The sequence below is a fragment of the Octopus sinensis genome, linkage group LG18, assembly GCF_006345805.1.
Source record: "Octopus sinensis linkage group LG18, ASM634580v1, whole genome shotgun sequence".
NCBI lineage: Eukaryota > Metazoa > Mollusca > Cephalopoda > Octopoda > Octopodidae > Octopus > Octopus sinensis.
Genome location: NC_043014.1, coordinates 10,752,003 through 10,779,766, shown reverse-complemented (window position 1 = coordinate 10,779,766; position 27,764 = coordinate 10,752,003). Strand labels below are relative to the sequence as shown.

Here is a 27,764-nt window from a genome sequence, read left to right as displayed (position 1 = left end):
GGAGAAAAACTTCTCCTGGGGTTATAAAATAGTAGTAACGTCGTTCCGTACGGAACAGCCATGTTGAAATGGCAACAGACATTACTTTTCAGCAGAGTTACTGCTTGCATCTCTTATGGGAGATTTTAGAACGAGCTACTTTGCTTGGTATTATTAGAGTTATCTTTAAGGCAGCGAGCTGGCAGAATCCTTAGCACCGGGCAAAATGTTTACCGTAATTTCGTCCGTCTTTACGTTCTGAGTTCAAATTCCGCCGAGGTTAACTTTGCCTTTCATCCTTTCGGGGTCGATAAATTAAGTACCAGTTACGCACTGGGGTCGATATAATCGATTTAATCCCTTTGTCTGGCCTTGTTTGTCCTCTCTGTGTTTAGCCCCTTGTAGGTAGTAAAGAAATAGGTATTTCGTCTGCTGCTGCGTTCTGAGTTCAAATTCTGCCAAGGTCGACTTTGCTTTTCATCCTTTGAGGGGCGATAAATTAAGTACCAGTAGCGTAATGGGATCGATCTAATCGACTGGTCTCCTCCCCCAAAATTTCGGGCCTTGTGCCTACAGTAGAAACGAATCGTTAACACGTCGGGTGAAATGCTAACCGGCATTTCGTCCATCTTTACGTTCTGGGTTCAAATTCCGCCGTGGTGGACTTTGCCTTTCATCCTTTCGGGGTCGATAAATTAAGTACCAGTAGTATACTGGGGTTGATCTAATCGACTGCCCACCTCCCCCAACTTCCAGGCCTTGTGCCTATAATAGAAAAAATTATCAGAGTTATCTCTCTTTCTTCTTTTTCCTTCCACCCCACCCCCCGATTGCGAAGAAGTTTTCGTATACTAATTGTATATATTATTCTAACCGAAATGTCGTCATCTTACCATACTACGCATGTAAGATTCCCTACCAAATCTAACCTCATACCCAGTACACTAACACTTTGTTCTAGGAGAACTTCGAAACAGGCAATCATCTCAAGTTGAATTATTACAAACTAATACTCTGTTGTAAATCTCATCTCAAGAGCTTTATCAGAGAGAAGCTACAACATTGCATCTGTATACGACAACCCTTGATCCTTCTCTTTCTTATAAGATCAGTTGTAGCCACCTACGATATCTAACCAGAAAAACATACGATGTATTTCTTATTTACTACAGAAATCCAGCTACCTTTTCCCAATCGTAATACGTTTGTATTTTATTTTAAACTTTTCTCTAATGGGTGTTGGTGCTTTTAAGAGATTGTTTTTGCCATTTGTATATAATAAGTAGTTTTTCTCTCTTGTTTTTGTCGTGCTTTTTTTTCCTTTTTTTTTCTCTCTCTCTCTCTCTCTCCTTTATGTTATCAGTATTTCCTCAAAGTCGTTATATATCTGGCTTCAAGGGCCCCAGTGTCTTGTAAACAAGGAGAAAAGGAATCTGCGTGGATGTCTTTCTTTGATCTTTCAGAAATACGTTAGCAGAAACAAAAAAAATGGTTACAATGATGGTGATGATGACGATGAAGAAAGCGGAAACGAAGAAGAAGAAGGAGGAGGAGGAGGAGGAGGAGAAGAAGAAGAAGAAGAAGAAAAGGAAGAAGAAGAAGAAGAAGAAGAAGAAGAAGAAAAGGAAGAAGAAAAAAAAAAAAAAGGAAGAAGAAGAAAAGGAAAAGAAGAAAAGAAGAGAGAAGAAGAAGAAAGAAGAAGAAGGAAAAGGAAGAAGAAGAAAAAAGAAGAAGAAGAAGAAGAAGAAGAAGAGGAAAAGAGAAAAAAGGAGGAAGAAAAGGAAGAAGAAAAGGAAGAAGAAGAAGAAAAAAGAAGAAAGAAGAAGAGAGAAAAGGAAGAAAGAAAGGGGGAAGAAAAGGAAGAAGAAGAAAAGGAAGAAGAAGAAAAGGAAGAAGAAGAAGAAGAAGAAGAAGAAGAAAAGGAAGAAGAAAAGGAAGAAGAAAAGGAAGAAGAAGAAAAGGAGAAAAGAAAGGAAGAAGATGAAGAAGAAGAAAAAGAAGAAGAAGAAAAGGAAGAAGAAGAAAAAGAAGAAGAAGAAGAAGAAGAAGAAGAGGAAAAGGAAGAAAAAAGGAGGAAGAAAAGGAAGAAGAAAAGGAAGAAGAAGAAAAAGAAGAAGAAGAAGAAGAAGAAGAGAAAAGGAAGAAAAAAGGGGGAAGAAAAGGAAGAAGAAGAAAAGGAAGAAGAAGAAAAGGAAGAAGAAAACCCAAACAAACAAACAAATCAGAAGCAAAGAAGAGGGAAAAGAAGAAGCAGGTAAAGAACACACCACCACCACCACCGCCACCACCACCACCACTACCACGACCACCACCACCACCACCACCACCACCACACCACACACCACCACCACCACCACCACCACCCACCACAAACCACCACCACACCATCACCACCACCACCACCATCACCACCACCACCACCACCACCACCACCACCACCACCACCACCACCACCACCAACAACAACAACAACAACAACAGCAGCAGCAGCAGCCAGCATCATACTGTTGATAATCAGACTCACCAAGCACCTGTTTATATATTTCATTACAAAGTATTTTTGAAGATTGCACTAACCGTTATCTTCCTAGCTGTTTACTTTCTTCAGCAGTAATTTATTCATTCTTGCCATTTACCTTTATATTAAAAAAAAAAAAAAAAAAAAAAAGTCAGCCTGTTGACATATTTAACTTCTTTCCCAAATATCAATTTCTACTCCGAAAATACGTTAGATAAGCAAAAACATAACCTAAATTTTACTACAGGTTAAACAAATAATTCCTTTTTCGTCATTTAGTCATTGGACTGTTTTAGTCATTGGACTGCGGCCATGCTGGGGCATAACCTCAAAGGGTTTAGTTGAATGATTCGACCACTATAATTGTTTCTTTTTTTCCTTTTTATGCCTGGTACTATAGGGGTCGATAAATTAAGTACCAGTTACACACTGGGGTCGATGTAATCGACTTAATCCCTTTGTCTGTCCTTGTTTGTCTTCTCTATGTTTAGCCCCCCGTGGGCAGCAAAGAAATAAATATTGTTAAAGGCGGTGAGCTGGCAGAAACGTTAGCACGCCGGGCGAAATGCTTAGCGGTATTTCGTCTGCCGCTACGTTCTGAGTTCAAATTCCGCCGAGGTCGACTTTGCCTTTCATCCTTTCGGGGTCGATTAAATAAGTACCAGTTACGCACTAGGGTCGATATAATCGACTTAATCCGCTTGTCTGTCCTTGTTTGTCCTCTCTGTGTTTAGCCCCTTATGGGTAGTGAAGAAATAGGTATTGCGTCTGACGCTACGTTCTGAGTTCAAATTCCGCCGAGGTCAGTGCGGATGTGACAAACAGAAACACAAAGATACACACACATATATGATAGGCTTCCACACAGTTTCCGTATACTAAATTCTCTTACAAGTCATTGGCCGGCTCAGGACTACAGAGTCAAATTTGTCATAAAATTAGAGCTGTTGTCATTCACGATTCTCACTTGCTGTTTAATGTATTAGAATAATTTTTGAGAATTCGGTATTCTTGGAATTTTGATACCTTTTTTTTAAGTGGATAAATATTCCATGCTTCATTGAAGAGTTGGAACGTCAATGAACACTTTCTCTTCAAAACCCATCATACACGATGCCGTTTTGTTTGTTCCTTCTCGAGCCACGCCTGGCTCATAAGGGCCTGTTTCCCGGTTTCTTGGCGTATACGTTCCCCACCTGGACGGGACGCCGGTCCGTCGCAGGTGAGCTGCAAGATGCAGGAGGAAAGTGTGAGAGAAAGTTGAGGCCAAAGAGTCAGCAGAAGTTCGCCATTACATTCTGGTGCTTAGGTGTTTTGCTCATAAACACACACATCGCCCGGTCTGAGATTCGAACCCGCGATCCCTCGACCGCGAGTCCGCTGCTCTAACCACACGGAAATGTGCCTCTACACTACGATGTCGTTGAATTGAAATGTAAGGCAACCCCTGTCAGTTTGAAACAACTACCGTTGCTTGTCACTGTCAGTTTCTTATTTCTTTACTACCCACAAGGGGCTAAACACAGAGGGGACAAAGAAGGACAGACAACGGGATTAAGTCGATTACATGGACCCCAGTGCGTGACTGGTACTTAATTTATCGACCCCGAAAGGATGAAAGGCAAAGTCGTCCTCGGCGGAATTTGAACTCAGAACGTAGCGGCAGAGGGAATACCTATTTCTTTACTACCCAGAAGGGGCTAAACACAGAGAGGACAAACAAGGACAGACAAACGGATTAAGTCGATGACATCGACCCCAGTACGTGACTGGTACTTATCGACCTCGAAAGGATGAAAGGCAAAGTCGACCTCGGACCCACATCTTTCATTTCTTACTTTCATTTCTTAGCTATTTCGTATCTCTACCATATAACTTATTCACTCCTCTTTCACTTCCCTTGGTCGTTCCTCGAACAATGCTCGCTGTCGTGGACTTATAACCGGAAGCACCAACTTTTTCTCACAGCAACTAACCTTAATCTTATGCGATGGATCCCGACGGCAAAGTGTTCATTGAAGCCCCAAAACTTCAATGAAGCATGAAACGTTTATCCACTTAAAATTTCTATCAGATTCCAAAAAGCACTGAATTCTGAGAAATCCTTCCACTACTTTGAACAGGAACCGAGAGCAAGAACTCTAATTTTATGGCACCTTTCTTATAAAGCCCAGGCCTACCAATACCCTGTGAGGGGATCTGGTAGAGGAAAACTAGGCCATTTTAGAGTTGAAAGCGTTGATTAAAAGAGTTAAAAGTTACCGATTTTTTTTTACATATGACTCACCAACGATACATATATGAACGACCTATGGCAATGTACAAAACCGCTGATCTATTGGCTGGTTGTCAGTTACCTTATCAGCATGTTGATCGGCAATCCGAAAATTTAGATAATCTCAGTTTTACCAACTTGTACTAGTTATATCGACCGCCAAGGCGGTTTCAAATTGTTTTCTGAAACAATGTTCAGATGTCTGTAGTGTGAAAAATACGATGTTTAGATAAAACATATTTATGTGAAATGACCCTATCTGATGTTAGAATCTTTGTAGATACAACTTTACGATCTAGTTCTCTCTTTTAAGCTTGTAACAACAGATTAATCTTTAAGCATGTGATTCATGTAATATGGAGCCATCATTTCTCTCGAACTGATTGTTATCTTTCATAATTTATTCTTTTCTTTTCTTTTTTTTCTTTTACTTGTTTCAGTCGTTTGACACTGCGGCCATGCTGGAGCACCGCCTTTTAGTCGAACAAATAGACACCCCAGGACTTATTCTTTTGTAAGCCTAGTGCATATTCTATTCTTTCGTAACGACAAGGTTACAGGGATAAAATAAGTACCAGTTGATTACTGGGGTCGATGTAATCAACTTATCCCCTCCTCCGAAATCGCTAACCTTGTACCAAAATTTGAAACCAATATCACAATAATATTCGTTTAATGAAGGAGTATAGAATCGGGATTAGTGTAGTAGGCTTATGATCACTAGATTGTGGGTCCAATTCTAGAATCGGAATGGTTATTATGCGCTTCAGCTAAGCCCTTCATTTCTCTTTACTTTAGATTTTCTCAGCTGAAATGAAAATCAGTGGAGTACCTGCGCAGCTTTCTCTTCCTCTAGCTGTCCCATTCTATCCTCTAGCTGTCCTATTCTATCCTCTAGCTGGCCCATTCTATCCTCTAGCTATCCCATTCTATCCTCTAGCTGTCCCTTTCTATCCTGTAGCTGTCCCATTCTATCCCATTCTCTTCCTCTAGCTGTCCCATTCTATCCCTAGCTGTCCCATTCTATCCTCTAGTTGTCCCATTCTATCCTCTAGCTATCCCATTCTATCTTCTGGCTGTACCATTCTATCCTCTAGCTGTCCCTTTCTATCCTCTAGCTGTCCCTTTCTATCCTGTAGCTGTCCCATTCTATCTTGTAGCTGTCCCATTCTATCCTCTAGCTGTCCCATTTTATCCTCTAGCTGTCCCATTCTATCCCATTCTCTTCCTCTAGCTGTCCCATTCTATCCTCTAGCTATCCCATTCTATCCTATTCTCTTCCTCTAGATGTCCCATTCTCATGGCTATGACTGAAAGTATACACCATGATATAAAGTCAAACACACCAGTGATTGACGGTTATTGTTTGCTATGTTTCTTATGACATCATGCTAGGTATTACCCTGAACATAGCCAGGCAAGGCTGTATGGTTAAGAAGCTCGCTCTGGAACCACGTGGATTCGGGTTCAGTCCCACTGCGCGGAAATATGGGCAAGCTTCTTTCACTTTACGTCTACCATATTCGACGGGCTTCCACACACTTTCCGTCTACCATATTCACAAGGCATCATTTGACTCGGGGCTAACTATAGCCCCGAGTCAAATGATGCCTTGTGAATATGGTAGACAGAAAGTGTGTGGAAGCCCGTCGTATACACTTACGCGCGCGCGCGCGCTCACACACACACACACACACACACACACACACACACGCACACATATATATATACACAGGGTACGGTGAATAAATTGTCGTCTAAATTACGCAAAAATGGAAGTAGTACTGACATCTACGGATATATTAACGGATATATTTACCAAAATTATATAAAAATATCTTGAAATATTAGAGAGTAAATTTATTCAAAAAAATCGCCAATGGTTTCAACCACGGCCTCGAGACGACTTCGGAATCTCTTGCAACTTTTCAAGACGGCCTCCCTGTTTAAGTTGGTGAATGCTGCCGTAATCCTTGCCTTCAGTTCATGTTTGGTGTTACAAGGAGTTTTGTCGTTCTCTCGCTCAACTGCAACCTACACATAATAATAAAGGGGGTTGCAGTGTGGGAAGTTAAATGGTCAGATGTCATGGATGATGTGGTCGCAGAAACTGTATGACAGCCATGACTGGGTTCCTCTGCTTGTGTGGTATGGTGCAGAGAGATAGGGTTGCCAGGTATAGGGTCTTCCAGCAGCCAGGAGTGATGTGATGTCAAGGGTGATGTGGTCGCAGAAATTGTATGACAACCATGACTGGGTTGTGTGACATGGTGCAGAGAGATAGGGTTGCCAGGTATAGGGTCTTCCAGCAGCCAGGAGTGATGTGATGTCAAGGGTGATGTGGTCGCAGAAATTGTATGACAACCATGACTGGGTTGGTGGACATGGTGCAGAGAGATAGGGTTGCCAGGTATAGGGTCTTCCAGCAGCCAGGAGTGATGTGATGTCAAGGGTGATGTGGTCGCAGAAATTGTATGACAACCATGACTGGGTTGTGTGACATGGTGCAGAGAGATAGGGTTGCCAGGCATAGGGTCTTCCAGCAGGCACCCTCTTGACTCAGGGCAGCACTACTTCCTCCAGGCACTTGAGATAGGCCTCCGCATTGAGTCTGAGGCCGTGTGGGAAGATGAATGTAGGTATAACGTCACCGTCACTAGTGATGTTAACTGGGTCTTTGATTTTTATCACTCTCTGTACATGTTCTCAGATTGCACTGTCCTCAGATTGACACCCAAACACTCTGAAATGTTCGTATTGGCACTTTCGGCATGAATGCCAAGCACTTCTAAATTACTGGCAGAGTGAATTGAGTCATGGTGCTGTTTTTCTTACAGACGGTGCCCAACAGATCCTACAGTACTGTGTAGTCGACAAAATCAAAAACAAACAATACGCTTGCACGAAGCTAAAGAATATAATATGGCAACAATTTACCCATTGCACCCTCTATATATATTCATGTGTGATTGTGCCTGTGTCTATCACCAGGCCTTCTCTTGACAACCGTTGTCGGTTTGTTTACATCCCTTTAGCGTGGCAGATCGGCCGATAGGAAAAAGTATCAGAATGAAAGAAAATGAAAGGAAAAGGAAACGTAAATACTATGGTCGATTTTGTTCGACAAATAAATAACCCTGAAGCTAGTGCGCCAGCATGGCCGCATTTCAATGAATGGAACGAGTAAGAAAGAAAAAAAAAGATTAAGGACATCAAGACACGGTTTGATGTAATGTATGGAAGCAAACACATGCAAGCTAATATTTCTGGTTATTAAGGCGGCGATCTGGCAGAAACGTTAGCACGCCGGACGAAGTGCTTTGCCGCTACGTTCTGAGTTCAAATTCTGCCCACGTGGACTTTGCCTTTCATCCTTTCGGGGTCGATTAAATAAGTATTAGTTACGCATTGGGGTCGATATAATCGACTTAATCCGTTTATCTGTCCTTGTTTGTTCTCTCTGTGTTTAGACCCTTGTGGGTAGTAAAGAAATAGGTATTTCGTCTGTCTTTACGTTCTGAGTTCAAATTCCGCCGAAGTCAACTTTGCCTTTTATCCTTTTGGGTCGATTAATTAAGTACCAGTTGCGTACTGGGGTCGATGTAATCAACTGGCTCCCATCCCCCAAATTTCGGGCCTTGTACATAGAGTAAAAAGAATATTCATTTACATTATTTACACTTGACGGATATTTGTCCTCATCTTGTTTGTTGTTAACACAACGTTTCGGATGATATACCTTCCAGCCTTCATCAGGTGTCTTAAGGAAATTTCAAACCTGGGTTCTCATTCCTAAGGTATTTTTCGATGCTATTATTATTATTATTATTATTATTATTATTATTATTATTATTATTATTATTATTACTATTATTATTATTATTATTATTATTATTATTATTATTATTATTATTATTATTATTATTATTCAGGTCACTGCTTGGAATCGAACTCGGAATCTTGGGGTTAGTAGCCCACTTCGCCATATGCCCATGGGCATATGACGTAATAGTTAGAGGGCGCAGGCTACTAACCCCAAGATTCCGAGTTCGATTCCAAGCAGTAACCTGAACAACAACAACAACAACAACAACAATAATAATAATAACAACATCGAAAAATACCTTAGGAATGAGAACCCAGGTTCGAAATTTCCCCAAGACACCCGAAGAAGGCTGGAGGGTATATCAGCCGAAACGTTGTGTTAACAACAAACAAGATGAGGAAAATATCCGTGGAATGTAAATAATGTAAATAATGTATATAATTCCTCATCTCTTAAATATATAACTGTAGAATATTTCTTGTCATTAGACAAGGCTTGGTTAGCTTTGTCTTGTATTTACAGTCTATTATATTTACTAATTTTTTATGCTATTAATAACTTTATAATTGACTAGCAGTATCGCCCGGCGTTGCTCGGGTTTGTAAAGGAAATAACTATAAAGCATTTTTAGAGAGTTATAGCCAAAAAATAGCAAAAAATGCATTAAAAATGGAAAAAAATTATGGTAAATATTTTTTAAAATCGTTGACTCATCGTAGACATATTTAGAGAGTTACGTCCCTTTATTAAAAAAAATATGCATTAAAATGGAAAAAATGATGGTAAATTATTTTTAAAATCGTAGACTCATCGTAGACGCGCGCTAATACCCAGAAGGGCTCGATATGAATCACGACTATAAGATACCCGGTTTTGGTTAAACTGCATCGCAAAATGTGGGAGTAGTTAGGAATCTAAATCGGAGTAGACAGACACACAACCTTTCTTTTATATATAAAGACTAGCAGTATCGCCCGGCGTTGCTCGGGTTTGTAAGGGAAATAACTATATAAGCATTTTTAGAGAGTTACTTCCCTTATAAATTCGGGCTTTCTTAGCCATTTTTATTTTGGTGTCTTCAAGCCATGAAGTCGTTGTTCTAAAAGAACGCTGGTTTCCTTCACAACGCATTACGACGTTGAGTTCTTTACACTCCCTTCCCCACAGCTTCACGAGGGCGGGAAGGGGGAAAGCAAACAGGTGCAGCTGTGAGCGTGGACGCCAACTCCGCCGCATCGACATACGATGCATTTTATGCATTAAAAATGGAATAAAAAATGATGTTAAATTATTTTTAAAATCGTAGACTCATCGTTGACGCGCGCTAATAGTCAGACGGGCTCGATATGAATCACGACTATAAGATACCCGAATTTGGTTAAACTGCACCGCAAAATGTGGGAGGAGTTAGGAATCTAAATCGAAGGGGACAGACACTCACACAACTAGAGTTTTATATATATAGATATAATAACACCCGGATTATAGATTTATATCATTACCAGTAAAATTTATAACTTTGAAGGTGGCCGTCATTAAATTTGTCTGACGAAAATGCAACATTGCTTAAGAATTAATGCATTGGCGAGAAAATACAGGCGAATACAGGATGCAAAATTGAAAACAAAATATTTGATAAACTTTCAGATGCATTCTTTTGTTTTTTAAGTGTCATTTCTGTTTTACAACTGACATTTGCTATTGAAAAGCAAAAAGCAAAACATAGACAGTTCAACTCTGTGGCTTCTCAATAGTAGACGCTGACGTATATTAGACGTCATACAGCGTTGATAAGTCTCTGGAAGAATAAGAAAATGGAGAAAAACAATATCGTTTCATTCCGACTTGAGTCAAGTCTATAATATACACGTTGATACACGCGCACGCACGCATACGCACACGCATATATACATACACGCACGCTCGTTCGCAGAAATATAAACCCAAGCACAAATGTGGATGTTTACACACAGATATATACAGACTGCTTCATTTCATTAAATTTGTCATGAAGACTACATAGATTGGGTAGCTTTGCGGGCTGGACAAGGCATTAATGAAATTAATGATAATGATACAAGTATGATAAGGATGAGAGAAGACAGAAAGCGCCCGCCGACCCTCTGCTTCTCTATAACATTGTTCTTTAACAAATCATTACATGAGGCAATGAACCTCTTATAATTCGCCAACAATATTAATCATTACAAAAATTAACATATTTCGGCTCTAAGCCTATTCATCTTCGCCCCCGACGAGGCTGTAAGCTGCCCCTAAGTACTGCTTCGGATCCCGGTCGGGGTCCCAGAAATCGACTCTAAACAAGTCTTTCGTAAAGGAGCCCAACACCATGGACATGTTGACCTCCGATATGACCTTCCCAGTTTCGCCCCCGACGTGGCTGTAAGCTGCCCCTAAGTACTGCTTCGGATCCCGGTCGGGGTCCCCCAAATCGACTCTAAACAAGCCCTTCGTAAAGGAGCCCAACACCATGGACATGTTGACCTCCGATATGACCATCCCAGTTTCTCCCCTAACCAGGCTGAAAGCTGCCCCTAGGTACTGCTTCGGATCCCGGTCGGGGTCCCCCAAATCGACTCTAAACAAGCCCTTCGTAAAGGAGCCCAACACCATGGACATGTTGACCTCCAATATGACCTTTGCAGTCACCTGCCAAGGCCAACTCCTGCCTTCTGTCCAGGCTAAGGGCTCCTCCGTCAAGCCTCGCTTCCATAGGAAGCGTTCTATCGCCCCTCCCTTCAGAAAGAGTATGACAAACTCATCTTTAACTCCTTCTGGGAGGGGGTCACTGCTCCCTCTGTCGGTGGCACACTTCCCACCAACAGAGTTTCGGGGCATGCTGGCAGTTGATCGTCAACTGCCAACGATGTCCCATTCTTTTTTCTCTTTTTCTTTCTTTTCCCTCTTCTCGCAGTTTCTATCTCTCAAATTTTACTGCTTTGCAGTCGCAGGAATCCTCTAGAAAAGTTCGAAGAAAATAGACTTGTTCAAAGCACCAGGATTGATATTCTACGTTCTTTTGCATACTCAAACAGACCCATTGCCGGGGACGGATTTAATTAATTTGAGGTTTTATGACGGCTTTAATTGCGTTTCGATGACTTGAACCTTCCATTAATCTTCATGTTTACCTCATTATGTCTTTGCTATATTCGTCAGAGGTATGGACGCCATATTGACGATACTTTAAAATCCCAGAAAGATTCCACCAGGTGTGCCTAAAACAGACACACACCACACACACACACACACACACACCTTTCCATCCTAGTGTGTGTATGTATGTATTTATGCATGTATATATATATGTATGTATATATGTATGTATGTATGTATGTATGTATGTATGTATGTACGTGTGTATGAATGCATGTATGCATGTATGTATGTATATATATATATATATATATATAATATATATACGTCTATATGTGTGAATGATATATAAGTCATATGACGTGTAATGTTTAACTCATTTTTGTTTAATATACATACACACATATGGTATGTATTTATGTTTGTATGTACAGATACACACACATACATACAAACATACATACATATATACTTACATACACACATTCATACATACATGCATACATACAAACATACATGCATACATACATACATACATACACACATACATACATACATACATACATACATACATACACACATACACACACACACGCATACATACATACATACATACATACATACATACATACATACATACATACATACATACATACGTTGAAAATTATTTACATCTGACACAGAAGTGCTGAAAAGGGGAACGTTTTTTTTTTACAGTATAGACGTATTATCAAATATCAGATGAGGCTGAGTTAGTCATGTTTATCAGTGTTGATGACTTCAGATATCCAAAAACGAAATTTTTTTTTCTATGATGAATTAGTTTCCTTGATAAGCGTTCCCAGTACGAATCAAAAAAAAAAGACCAAAAAAACTTCCATGACGTCATAAATGAAAACCTTGAGTCTTTGAACATTATTAAAATGAAATCATCTGGATATAAATATAAACAGATGAGGATCTGTAACCAGGAAACATTGTTCGTTATTCGTGAAAAGATAAAATGTGCAAAACAAATTTCATAGGTGCAGGCGCATGGCTGTGTGGTAAGAAGTTTGCTTCTCAGTCATATATATATGGTCACGGGTTCAGTCCCACTGTGTGGCACCTTGGGCAAGTGTCTTCTATTAGAGCCTCGGGCCGCCGACCAAAGCCTTGTGAGTGGGCATCGGTGTTTAAGTTTGAACCATTTGAGCTCTACTGTACTCTAAACACATACACACACACGCACACACACACACACACACACACACACACACCCCATACACCACACACACTACACACACACACACATATATATATATATGCATACTTTTATATAAATATATTAGTTATATTATTATTATTTAATTGAACACCACGCATCCATTTCCAAGTGTATATAATATAATATATATAATGATAAATCTCAGTAGCATCCACCCTTAGGGGTTAGCCATATTCAAATGGCAAATATGCGTCACTATATATATATATATATATATATATATATATATATATATGTATATGTATGTATGTATGTATGTATTTATGTATGTATGTAGTATGTATATATATAACCGGAACCATGTGGTTGGTAACAAGCTACTTACCACCATTGGGTAATAATAATTTTGATATATATTTAAAATAATATAAATTAATTAATTTATGTATTGGCTTAAGTTTTTCATTGTTTGATTTGCCTAATAGTGGTTTTATCTCTAATTTAATATAATATAATATTTTACTATAAATTGGATTCAATCCTAAAATTGAGTTTCCCTGTAAGTTTGGATTATTCCCTAATATTTTATTATATATATATATGATATATATAGATATATTATATGATTTGTATCTATATACTATATGTGTACTGTCTCTGTGTTTGCGTTTGTTATCTCTTCCTCAGATATGGTTAAATGACAAAAATACCAGCAGGTATTTATGTTGGTGTGTTTACGTCCCCGTAACTTAGCAGTTCGGTAAAAGAAGCCGATAGAATAAGTACTGGGCTTAAAAGAAAGAAAATGTCCCGGAGTTGACTTTTTTCGACTAAAACCCTTCAAGGAGGTGCCCCAGTATGGCCGAAGTCAAAAATGACTAAATCAAGAAAACAAAAAAAGTTTAAACATAAAAGATGAAAGGGCCAAACGCTCCAAGATGTTAAGACCCAGTACGGAATAGGGTCTAGACGTGTTTGTTCTTGCACTGGCTGTGGCCGTATTAAGCTTTGTAAAGACGTTATTTTGAAGCATGTCAGTAGAGAAGCAAAAGGTTTATCTTCAAGTTGTTCCACCAACAGCACCACCCAATCACTGCTGTGCTCCATGCCAGTGCTTCTCAAACTATCTGATGTGTCGTACCAGCAGTTTTTTCCCCCAATGTACCAGGGACCGGTAATAGTTCTTAGAAATATTAATTTATACCGGAAACAATATATATAATATACTAGCAGTATCGCCCGGCGTTGCTCGGGTTTGTAAGGAAATAACTATATAGCATTTTTAGAGAGTTACTTCCTTTATAGATGCCATTCGGGCTTCTTAGCCATTTCTGTTTTGGTGTCTTCAAGCCATGAAGTCGTTGTTCTAAAAGAACGCTGGTCTCCTTGACACGCATTACGACGTTGATTTCCTTAACTCCCTTCCCCACAGCTTCACGAGGGAAGAAGAAGGGGGAGAAGCAAACACAGGTGCGGGTGTTTGAGCGTGGGACGCCAACTCCGCCGCCATCGACACAACGAAAAATTATGCATTAAAATGGAATAAAAATGATGTAAAATTATTTTTAAAATCGTAGACTCATCGTAGACGCGCACTAATACTCAGACGGGGCTCGATATTAATCACGACTATAAGATACCCGATTTGGTAAACTGCACCGCAAAATGTGGGAGGAGTTAGGAATCTAAATCGTAGGAGACAGACACTCACACAACTACAGTTTTTAATATATATAATTAATGAATATAATGGATATATAGGCGCAGAAGCGGCTGTGTGGTAAGTAGCTTGATTACCGACCACATGGTTCCGGGTTCAGTCCCACTGCGCCGGCACCTTGGCAAGTGTCGTCTACTATAAATTGGGACCGACCAAATCCTTGTGAGTGGATTTGGTAGACGGAAACTGAAAAGAAGCCCGTTGTATATATGTATATATATATAAATATATATATATATATATATATATATATGTGCGTGTGTGTGTTTGTGTGTGTGTGTGTTTGTCTGTGTGCGTGTTTGTGTGTCTGTGTTTGTCCCCCCCCCATCGCTTAACAACACAACCGTTGTTGGTGTGTTTACGTCCTCATAGCTTAGTGGTTCTGCAAAAGAGACAGATAGGATAAGTACTAGACTTACAAAAGAATAATTCCTGGGGGGTCGATTAGTTCGGCTAAAGGCGGTGCTCCAGTATGGCCGCAGTCTAACGACTGAAACAAATAAAAGAATAACAGAATAAGAGAATAATAAAAGTTGAGAATTCTTTTATCTTTTATTCATTTCGTAAACAAATTATACAATATTACATAAGCATTTTATAAGCATTTTATATTGTTACTTTCTCTTCTGGAAACTCGCCGCGTCCCAGCAGCTGACGGTACCGGTCAGCGGACCACCACTTTCAGTAGCACTGCTCTTTGGTAAAAACAGAATATTTAGAAATGGTCGTTAGTAATTCTGGGCTCGTATGCAGTCCCTTACGGATCTGAGATATGTTGAGAAGTTCAGTGCCAACTCCTAGAACATTGCTCTCTTTAATTTTGCTAATACATTTAAATGAATTCCGTCTTGTCATCTGTTTGTCCATCCATCCATCCATCGATCCATCCATCGGTCCATCGATCCATCGATCCATCGATCCATCGATCCATCCATCCATCGATCCATCCATCCATCTTCTCCGCCTACTATTCCTGGGAGGGTCGAAGGGATTAGAGTCGCCAGGCACTTTTCTATTAGAAGCAACCGTCATTATATTTTTCGGCTGGATTTCCATGCGTGACCAACCGAATCGATGAGTATTATTCAACCAACTCAATCACGATCGAGTCCTCGCCCTCATGCCTGATCGGGTTCTCTGGACGAATCTGTCTTGCGATTCCTTCCTGAAACAGTCAGATACATTCTGTCTGTACGCAGTCAAGCGCAATCAGTTTATTAGAGCAACTGCCGTAGTGGTGGTACGCAGAACCCGTCAGATAATACGCTTTGGAAAGGCATGAATTGCACAACACTTCTGGTCTTATCTTTTTCCCAAGCTTAATTTCTACGAGAGCTATCGACTATGGAGAGATGTCTTTTAAACATGAAACCCTAGTGTTTAAATATCTGACTCGCTTTGCTGCTAGATTGTGTGGGATACTTATAGCTCGTTATACCGATTTTATGTAACAGCGGTATGTAGTTAAACATTCACACACACACAGTGGAATCCACACACACACACACACACACAGTGGCATCCACACACACACAACACACAGTGGCATCCACACACACACAGTGGCATCCACACACATACACACACACACACAGTGGCACCCACCCACCCACAGTGGTATCCACACACACACACAATGGCACCCCTCACACACAGTGGCATCAACACACACAGTAGCATCTACACACACAATGGCAGACACACACACACTGGCATTCACACACACACAGTGGCATTCACACACACACTGTGGCATTCACACACACATAGTGGCATTCACACACACACTCACACACTGTGGCATTCACACACACACACACACTGTGGTATTCACACACACATAGTGGCATTCACACACACACACAGTGACACCCACACACAGTGACACCCACACACAGTGACACCCACACACACACACACACAGTGGAATCCACACACACACAGTGGCATCTACACACACACAGTGGCATCCACACACACAGACAGTGGCATCCACACACACACAGTGGCATCCACACACACACACAGTGGCATCCATACACACACAGTGGAATCCACACACACAGTGGCATCCACACACACGCAGTGGAATCCACACACACACACAGTGGCATCCACACACACACAGTGGCACCCACACACACACAGTGGCATCCACACATACACACAGTGGCATCCACACACACACACACAGTGGCATCCACACACACATACTGGCATCCACACACACACATAGTGGCATCCACATACACACACAGTGGCATCCACAGACACACAGTGGCTTCCACACACACACACAGTGGCATCCACACATACACAGTGGCATACACACACACACAGTGGCATCCACTCACACACACACATGCACACACACACACACACACAATATACACTTGTATCCACATATGTTGGCACGTGTATGAATGTTAGCTTTCTGTTTCACATTCTTTGCGCCTTCGTATACGTACCTACCACACATGCCATACATACACACATACATACATACATACATACATACAGACATACATACATAGTATACATAGATAGTATACATATATACATACAAACATACACACATACATATTATACATACATACATACATACATACGTACATACATACATACACATACATAGTATACATACATACATACATACATACGTACATACATACATACACATACATAGTATACATAGATAGTATACATACATACATACATACATAGTATACATAGATAGTATACGTACATACATACATACACACACATACATAGTATACATAGATATTATACATACATACATACATACACACATTGTATACATAGATAGTATACACACACACACACACACACACACACACACACACCGGTATGTATACATTTCGTAACATGCATTCTTATCTGAGTTCCATCTATCGAGTTTCCCGCTTGCCTCTGTTCAGCTAAATGCCAACCTTCCCCGTCAGGTCTTCCTTTTACTATTTGCCCACCTGTATTCTATCTTTCATTCTACCTGTCTATCTGAAACTTAGCCTTACAGCTGTGTATGTATATATTTGTACACGCACACACACACGCTCATTCTAACGCACACGCGTGCGCATATATACCCACTGCACACTCATACACACACATATGCATGCTCAAACTGAGATTCTCTCCCTCTTTCACTCCCCCTTTCTCTCCCCCTTTCTCTCTCTCTCTATCTGTCTATCTATCTCTAATACACACACACACAAACACATATGTAGCCATGTACACGCACACACTTATATGCCCCAGCATGGGCATAGCCCTTTAGATGAAACGTATAAAAGATTAAAAGAATAATTACATATATCCATATATATATATATATATATTATATATATATATATGTATGTATATACATACATACATATATGCATATATAAATTTATAAACATATATATGTATATATATATGTCCAGTGGTTAGGGCAGCGGACTCGCAGTTGTAGGATCGTTGTATCGATTCCCAGGCCAGGCTTTGTGAGTGTTTATGGAGCGAAAACACCTAAAGCACCACGAGGCTCCTGCAGGGGGTGGTGGTGAATCCTACTGTACTCTTTTACCACAACTTTCTCTTACTCTTTCTTTCTGTTTCTGTTGTACCTGTATTTCAAAGGGCCAGCCTTGTCACACTCTACGTCACGCTGAATCTCCCCGTGAACTACGTTAAGGGTACATGTGTCTATGGAGTGCTCAGCCACTTGCACGTTAATTTCACGAGCAGGCTGTTCCGTTGATCGGATCAACTGGAACCCTCATCGTCGTAACCGACGGAGTGCCACCATATGTATATGCATATATACATATGATGGCTGCCCCCTCGTTATCGAGTATGGCCATTACACGAAGCTTAACTGTTACTGGTGCTGTGATCGAATGTGACTTTTTAGCCCAGCTAAAGATCTACAAAGTCTTGTATGTACATATATATACACACACACACGCACACACACACACGCACACACACACACACACACACATTATATATATATACACACATACATGCATACATAGATATATATACATACTCACACTTATATTGATACACACATTCATATTCATGCACACACATACACACACACAAAATTTTATTCGTTTGTTTAGTTGTTTCCGTGTATCTTTTACCCCTAACAATGTTATATATTGCAAGTATGTGTGCAACATAAACGCTGTAAGTGTATTCATGTTTGCATTTATAGTCCAATGCATACAAATGTAAATTCTCTTATGATAAGCTTGTTCCTTTGAGTATGTAGCAACACACATTGTATATATAACACACGGTTATATATATATATATATATATATATATATATATATATATAGGTCCCGGGTTGAGTCGGGGTTAACCAGTCAATAAGGTACTCAATACATAGCAGAGTAAATTAATTTATTTTATAGAAGGAGCTTCTACAGGACTAGAACTGTTTCATTCAAAAGAAATCATCTTTTGAATGAAACAGTTCTAGTCCTGTAGAAGCTCCTTCTATAAAATAATAATATATATATATATTATATCAATCACCGTGACCGACCAAGCTATCAGATGTTGCTACACATCGCTGGTCACAATGCACTTCGCATTGTTTTAGCCTTCAAACGACGCCACCCCGCTGGCTAAGCGAACTGGCCCACAGAAGAAAGAGTAAGAGAAAGTTGTGGCGAAAGAGTACAGCAGGGATCGCCCCCCTCTGCCGGAGCCTCGTAGAGCTTTAGGTGTTTTTGTTCAATAAACACTCATAACGCCCAGTCTGGGAAGCGAAACCGTGATTCTACAACCGCGAGTCCGCTGCCCTAACTACTGGGCCATTGCGCCTCCATATATATGTATATATATATATATATATATATAGATATATATATATATATATTATAATGTATATATATATATTATATATATTAATATTATATATATATAATATATATATATATATTATATATATGCATATATTATATATATATATATATATATATATGCATAATATAATATATATATATATGCATATATATATATAATATATATATATCTATATGCATAATATATATTATATATATATATTGCATAATATATATATATATATATATATATTATATGCATATATATATAATATATAATATATATATTGCATATATATATATATGCATAATATATATATATATATATATATATGCTAATATATATATATAATATATATATATATATGCATTATAATATATATATATATATATATATATGCATAATATTATATATATATATATATATGCATAATATATATATATAATATATATGCATAATATATATATATATATATATGCATAATATATATATATGCATAATATATATATATATATATATATATAATATATATATATATGCATAATATATATATATATATAATATATATATATATATATATGCATTATATATATATATATATATATATGCATAATATATATATATATATATATAAAACATTATTGGTGAATTGAAGAAATGGAGCTGAACGCATATTGAACAAAATCGTTTTATTTCATTCTACACGTGTTTCGAAAGGCACAAATTACCAAATCCGATTGATAATGGGACCATATTGTGTCTTTCTCTTCAGGAAGAAAAAGGAATCCGTTGGAAAAACAAAAACAGAACGATGCAGAGCAAAAAACAAATCGAACTGTGCTCCTAAGAGCCCATGGCGAAACTGCTCTGCCTCTGTTCTGTTTTTGTTTTTCCAACGGATTTCCTTTTTTCTTCCTGAAGAGAAGACACAATATGGTCCCATTATTCAATCGGATTTTGGTAATTGTGCCTTTCGAAACACGTGTAGAATGAAATAAAACGATTTCTGTTCAATCTGCGTTCAGCTCCATTTCTTCATTCACCAATAATGTTTTAATTTCATTATCGCACCAACGCCACGGTTGCAAACGCCAGATGGTTGTACCTCCAACCGTGCTGTTCACTGCTGTGATTTTTGCTACTAAGTATCGGTTAAACTTTGATTAATCTACTACAGATTATTCATCTTTCTATTTCACATAATTATATATATATATATATATATGCATTATATATATATATATATATGCATAATATATATATATATATATATATATATATATCATAATATATATATATATAATATATATATATATATATCTATATATATATATATATATATATACATAATATATATATATATATATATATATATAAAATATATATATATGTATGCGTTAGTGTATGTAGTGTACATGTTTTCCTCTTTGCCTGACTACAATGAAAATTATCTTACGCACAGTGAAAACCAGACACCATTTCAACCCATGTGTTGTTTGATTAATCGAGATCTCTCAGTATATTCTTGTCTAAAGAAAAGCCATTACTTCTGTCATTGTAACGGCAACAGATGATCGGCTGATGATGATCACATGATTGTCACGTTATTTCTTAGTAATCTCCAATCTACGATCTCATGTTTGTGCGTGCTTCTCGCGTGAAGTATTGGTCGTGTTATAATTGCTTTGATATCTTGTTTCATTTCCTAAAATTAAAAAAGAAAAAAAGAAAGACAAATGAAAAGATTATACACATTCTTATTAAACATTCAGAAACTACAGCAGCTGACATGCAGTAGTGTATAAATATGTGGATTGCAGTGGAGTTAAACTAAAAATAGACTAAGCTATAGAATATGTCTCACAAGAAATGTTGAATTCAATATTGCTAGCTAACGAAAGCCTTGTCAGTTTTATAGCTTCTAACGCTCATAATTAAAAAAATTATTCTTATCTGTTTGTAATTTCCTTTCGTTAGATGGACATCAATGTCTTGTCTGCGTCATTTCTGTACTATCGATCACACTCGTGTAAAATCAAGCTGTTTCATGAAAAAGTTGACCTTCAACTTATCATGGTGTCGTATCTAAATGTTTTAAGCTAATTTTGTCTGCCACTCTACGAAACCTAACAAATATTTCAGGCTTTACATGAACTCCATTCCGCAAAAACGTAAAAACAAGAATAATAAAAAGGGGAAATAACTCTCTCGCCAAAATAAAAGTGGTTGAGGAGGGGAAAAGGCATAGCCGGATCGTTACAGATGCAAAATGACTGTCAGTCTGAATCACAGAAATTAAATGTATGAAATATCCATGAATATACTTGGAAGATACCACGACTCATTACACAATTAGATAACTCGGATCTTTTCGGTTTGAACGGCAGTTTTTTTAAAATAATTGCCACGTAACTAAACACTTTTAAACTTCGTATATTGGTAGAATGTGTTTATAAAACATCTTTTTCTCTTGGCTTTATTGAGAAAATTCTATAGTTTGTAAGATATTTGTTGTTTTTTTTCTTCAATTTCTGCTATTTCAACCAATCAATGACGTCTATTGAGGTGAAAACATTCTGTGCCTTATGAATATGTCCCTCGTTTAAGAAACAGATTGGGTTTATTTACATTTGTGAAAAACAAAAGATACCCTTCCCCCACCCCTAACCCTAACCCTAACCATAACTAACCCTAACTAACCCTAACCCTAAAACAGATTGAAATGCAATAGATCGATACTAGGGTCAAAATTATGGGTGACAATTTCATATGACACCGCTAGAAAAAACTGCCGTTCAAACCGAAAAGACCCGATAACCCTGTTCCCCATTACATGTTGGCTCGATTTATACACAAAATGTTTTGATTTTAACGAGGCAAAACTTCAGAACTTTACAAATGTGAAAATTATTTCTCCGGTAACGATAGGATTAAATCTTTGATGAATGTTCCAGTCGTGTTGGCTAAAGTTTAACTATTATTATTCCTTCATCTCTTCTATTATTCATCCTGTAGCCTTCTGTTCTCTCTTGTCTACCCATTATCTGCCACATAGAAGAAAATAATTTGTGCTTCATTAATGTCTCATTGTTAATCTTAGTACAATCCAATTCGGACTTTAAACTTATCGATGCCACTGGTTTGATTAAATTTTGATTAAAGTAATTCAGGAAACAGGACCCAGTATTATCGTAGATGCTATTCTTGTAGCCATTAATTTGCTAGATTACAACATGGAGACTGGAAAATGATAGTTTCAGACTATACTACAAACCAAACGAGAAATTAGTGTATATACATAGATACTCGAATCACCCACGTTATGTCTTAAGGAAAGTAGTTGACTACGTTAGTAAAAGAGTAGCCTCGATATTTTCCGATGTAAATGTTTTTCTGGAAGCAACTAGGTATTATAATGAGGAGCCAAGAAACTCTGGGTTCTCCGATAAGATTAAATACGTAAAAATTACTTGGAAAGAAGTATTTAACCTAGCAGCAACAACAAAAATATCCAGGGAATTTCTAAGATTAATAGATCAATATTTCCCACCAAGGTAAAAGTATATATAGTAAGATATTAAATATGAGCTGTGTTAAGATAACTATTCAGTTTGAAAAAGAAAAACTCGGTTATATAAGAGGTTATAATACTGCAATGCTGAATAACAAGGAGAGGTGAACAGTTGACCACCTAAAAGCATGCAACTTTAGAATTAGTGAGAACTGCCCACTCGATGGTAACTGTCTATCAAAGTCAATAACGATAAAGTCGAAACAAACAGCAGAAATGGACAAAAAATATATATATTGGAGCAACTGAATTAACATTGAAAAATTGATTCTATAAGCACAAACATTTATTTGTCAGCGCTGATGACAAATAAATGCACAGCGAGTTTGTTGAAATTTAAATGGCTCTTGCGCGAGATAAGTTCTCACTAACTAAAAAAACCCATAATATACAAGCTCAATATGGAAACAAACAACAGAGATAAACCTAAAATATATACTGGGTCAACTGAATCAAAACTAACAAGCTGAATTCCCGTTATACTTTGCACAAAACAACAACAACAACAACAACAATAGTTTCTCTTTTCTTTATTTTCTTTTATTTTTCCCTTTTTCTGTTTTCTATTTTTTCTTTTTTCCTTTTTCCTTCTTTCCCCCCTTTTCTACCACACAACTTAATTTTGTAAATGAACAACCGGGTATGCTTATATTAATGGCTAACCAATGAAAACAGTGAGTCTCTTTGTCTAAGGTGTCGGGAAGACATTCGGCAAGAATGAGTTGGTACTTATTTGATCAACCTCGGCGGAATTTGAACTCAGAATGTAAAGACGGACAAAATGCCGCTGAGCATTTCGCCCGGCATGCTCAAATAATAATAATAATAATAATAATAATAATAATAATAATAATAATAATAATAATAATAATCTGTGTAGTATAGGCACAAAGCCTGAAAACTGATGGAGGAAGACTAGTTGATTATATCGACACCAGTACGCAACTGGTACTTAATTTATCGACCCCGAAAGGATGAAAGGCAAAGTCGACTCCGGTGGAATTTGAACTCAGAACGTAGAGACGGGTGAAATACCGCTAAGCATTTCGTCTAAACGCCGCCTTAAATAATACTTTCTACTAAAGGCACAAGGCCTGAAATTTGGGTGGGGAGGGGAATAGTTGATTACATCGACCTCAGTGTTTCACCGGTACTTAATTTATCGACCCCGAAAGGATCAAAGGCATAGTGAACCTTGGCGGAATTTGAACTCAGAATGTAAAGACAGCGGTTCGGTAAAAGAGGCCATTAGAAAAAGTACAAGGCTTAAAAAAAGAAGTATCGGGGTCGATTCATTCGACTAAAAAATTCCAGGCGTTGCCCCAGCATGGCCGCAATCTAATGACAGAAACAAACAAAAAATAAAAAATAAAGCATTTATTTCTTACTACCCACAAGGGCCTAAAAGCAGAGGGGACAAACAAGGAGAGACAAACGGATTAAGTCGATTATATCGACCCCAGTGCGTAACTGGTATTTATTTAACCGACCCCGAAAGGATGAAAGGCAAAGTCGATCTCGGCGGAATTTGAACTCAGAACGTAACGGCAGACGAAATACGGCTACGCATTTCGCCCGGTGTGCTAACGTTTCTGCCAGTTTGCCGCCTTAACCAGCTCGCCGCCTTAATAAATGATAAAATATTGTACTTCTAATTGTGTAGTAGTCTGACGAACAGCAGACACTAGGATTTATTGTCTTTTGTTGATCATTTGCTGTTAATTCCTGAAATTGTTTAATAACCATATGAAAATAGCTTCTGAAAGAAAAAAACAATTAATTTCCCCGGTGGACATTCGAAATATTAATTATGTCAATCCGACCAATTAAAGATTTCGATCATTTTAGACGTATGGTATCAAATATGATCGTTAAGTAAATTAGCTCTCAGAAAAATATAGTTTATTGGCTTTAGTGTTTGTATTTATTGCAGTAAATCGGAGCCCTGGGGGAAACAATAATGTTTCTTATGTCAACTGCAATAAAAATTCTTTTAAAACCCAACGAAAAGAAAGCTTATTGAATAACACAACGTTCTTCTCGAAATTTTAGTTTATTTTCCCTTTTTCAGTTAAGTGGTTACGAGTTCAGTTCCACAGGGTGGCACCTTGGGAAAATTTCTTCTACTATAGCTCGAGGCCGACCAATACTTTATGAGTGAAATTAGTAGACGGAATCTCGTCGCGCGCGCACGCACGCACACACACACAATCCAGTGAAAAGAAGAAGACAAAGAACATTCTTTAACACATCTTTAATTATAAGTTATACATGCTTCAGTACCATCTCCATTTGCAACGTCAGTTTGCGTTAAAATTCTAAAAGAAAAATCACGTAATATTTCCGGTTTTAGACACTGAAGGGGCACTTCCTTAGATTTGTATCAAAGGTGTACTATTACGTTATACACACACACACATATATATATAATATAATATTATTATTATTATTAATAATAATAATATTATTATTAATTATTAATTATTAATTAATAATTATTATTAATAACACAGACACAGACACACACACACAGATTGCGATGAGTAAATTATCGCCATTTTATATTTTTGATTTCGCGCTTGCTCATTGTTTGTTTTTGATTTTGTTGACTACACATTATAGTAGGGTCAGTTGGGCATCGTCTGTGAGAAAAACAACACCATGATGCAATTCACTCTGACAGAAATTTGGAAACGACATGCTGTAGTGCTTGGCATTCGCTCCGGAGCCAATACGAACATTTTAGAGTATTTGGGTGTCAGTCTGAGGACAGTGCAATGTGAGGACATGATAATCTGAGGACGTGACAAAGAACAAAGATCCAGTCAACATCATGGTGTTTGGAGTGATCACTAGTGATGGCGACATTATGCCTACATTCATCTTCCCACACGGCTTCAGATTCAACACAGAGACTTACAGCAAGTGCGTGTAGCAGGTAGTGATGTCCAGGATGAAGAGGGTGTCTGCTAGAGGACCTTATATCTTGCAACAGGACTGGCCGCAGTTCAATGAGCGAAACAAGTAAAAGATATAAAGATGAAATTTAGACTGCCTGGTGGAAAATCGATGGTAATGTGACTCTTTTATCTTTACACTACTTTACAAATCTCATATAACTTATAAAACCGCCTGAAACTTGAACACAGATTATCAATAAAATATGCCGAAGCTAGTATTGATTTCATGCATTTATAAGATGTGGTGGCTATTTTGAGGATAGAAAGCAAAAAAATACCGAAAATAGCCATTGTAATTCCTCTTGACTTAATTCTGACCAAACACATGTATTTTAACACGTCATATAATACGCTGCTGTTTACAATTCAGTTCAACAACATGAGCTATTTTTAATTATAAAAATATCTTTCTGAGTAAAGGATTAATTCAGAAGTGGGACGGTTAGTAGATATAAAATAAATAACATTTCTCTTTAGAAATAAACATTTACTTTGTTTTCTTCTTTCTTTATTGCCCACAAGGGGCTACACACAGAGGGGACAAACAAGGACAGACAAAGGGATTAAGTCGATTGTACTTAATTTATCGATCTCGAAAGGATGAAAGGTAAAGTCGACCTCGGCGGAATTTGAACTCAGAACGTAGCGGCAGACGAAATATCTATTTCTTTATTACCCACAAGGGGCTAAACACAGAGAAGACAAACAAGGACAGACAAACGGATTAAGTCGATTATATATACCCCAGTGCGTAACTGGTACATAATTTATCGATCCCGAAAGGATGAAAGGCAAAGTTGACCTCAGCGGAATTTGAACACAGAACGTAAAGACAGACGAAATACATATTTCTTTACTGCCCACAAGGAGCTACACACTGAGGGGACAAACAAGGACAGATAAACGGATTAAGTTGATTACATCGACACCAGTGCGTAACTGGTACTTAATTTATCGACCCCGAAAGGATGAAAGGCAAAGTCAACCTCAGCGGAATTTGAACACAGAATGTAAAGACAGACGAAATACTGCTAAACATTTCGCTTGGCATACTAACGTTTCTGCCAGCTCGCCGCCTAAGTAAAACAGAACATTACTAAACAACCAACTCGTTTACTTGTTGGTGCTGTTAGTACTTTTCGGGTACATTTCCCAAGTTATTCCATTCGGCCACATTAAGCTTTGTTACATGGCAAAATATTTTCACAATGCAAATGATGGGAAGGGGGGAGGGGGATTAGGGCCGATGTGTGGATTCGTATTTCATCCTTGTATCCACGATCCCTGGCACTTAGTTCCAGACAGTAGCAGCAGCAGCAGGAACTGCTGTAGTAGTAGTAGTAGTAGTAGTGGTGTTAGCAATGATGATAGTAACAGAAGTAGTAGGGCTGGTGGTTTCAGTAGAAGTAGTAGTGGTGGTGGTGATAGTAGTAGTTGTAGTAACTGTAGTGGTAGTAGTGGTAGTAATGTAGTAATGGTAGTAATGGTGGTAGCAGTGGTGGTGTTAGTTGTAGTAGTGGTAGTAATGGTAGTGGTAGTTATGGTAGTAGTAGTAGTAGTAGTAGTAGTATACTTTGATGGATTTTTCTCTTCCATCCTTACTTTCTGCATTCTTGCCTTTTCTTTCTTCCTTTCTTTCTTTTTTCTTTCTTTCTTTTCTTCTTTCTTCTTCTTTCTTTCTTTCTTTCTTTCTTTCTTTCTTCCCTTCTTTTTTTGTTTTCATTTTTC

The 27,764-nt window shown here is 38.1% G+C and overlaps 1 long non-coding RNA gene and 1 pseudogene across 1 annotated transcript; one reads left to right on the top strand and one right to left on the bottom strand.

Moving 5' to 3' along the window:
* Positions 1–1,549: 1,549 nt before the first annotated feature.
* On the bottom strand, positions 1,550–2,173 carry LOC115221413 (annotated as a pseudogene).
* Positions 2,174–14,910: 12,737 nt separating this feature from the next.
* On the top strand, positions 14,911–25,424 carry LOC118766830. The gene is made up of 3 exons (XR_005002743.1): positions 14,911–14,923; positions 23,433–23,436; positions 25,293–25,424. It is a non-coding gene; the product is annotated as an uncharacterized LOC118766830 (long non-coding RNA).
* Positions 25,425–27,764: the final 2,340 nt, after the last annotated feature.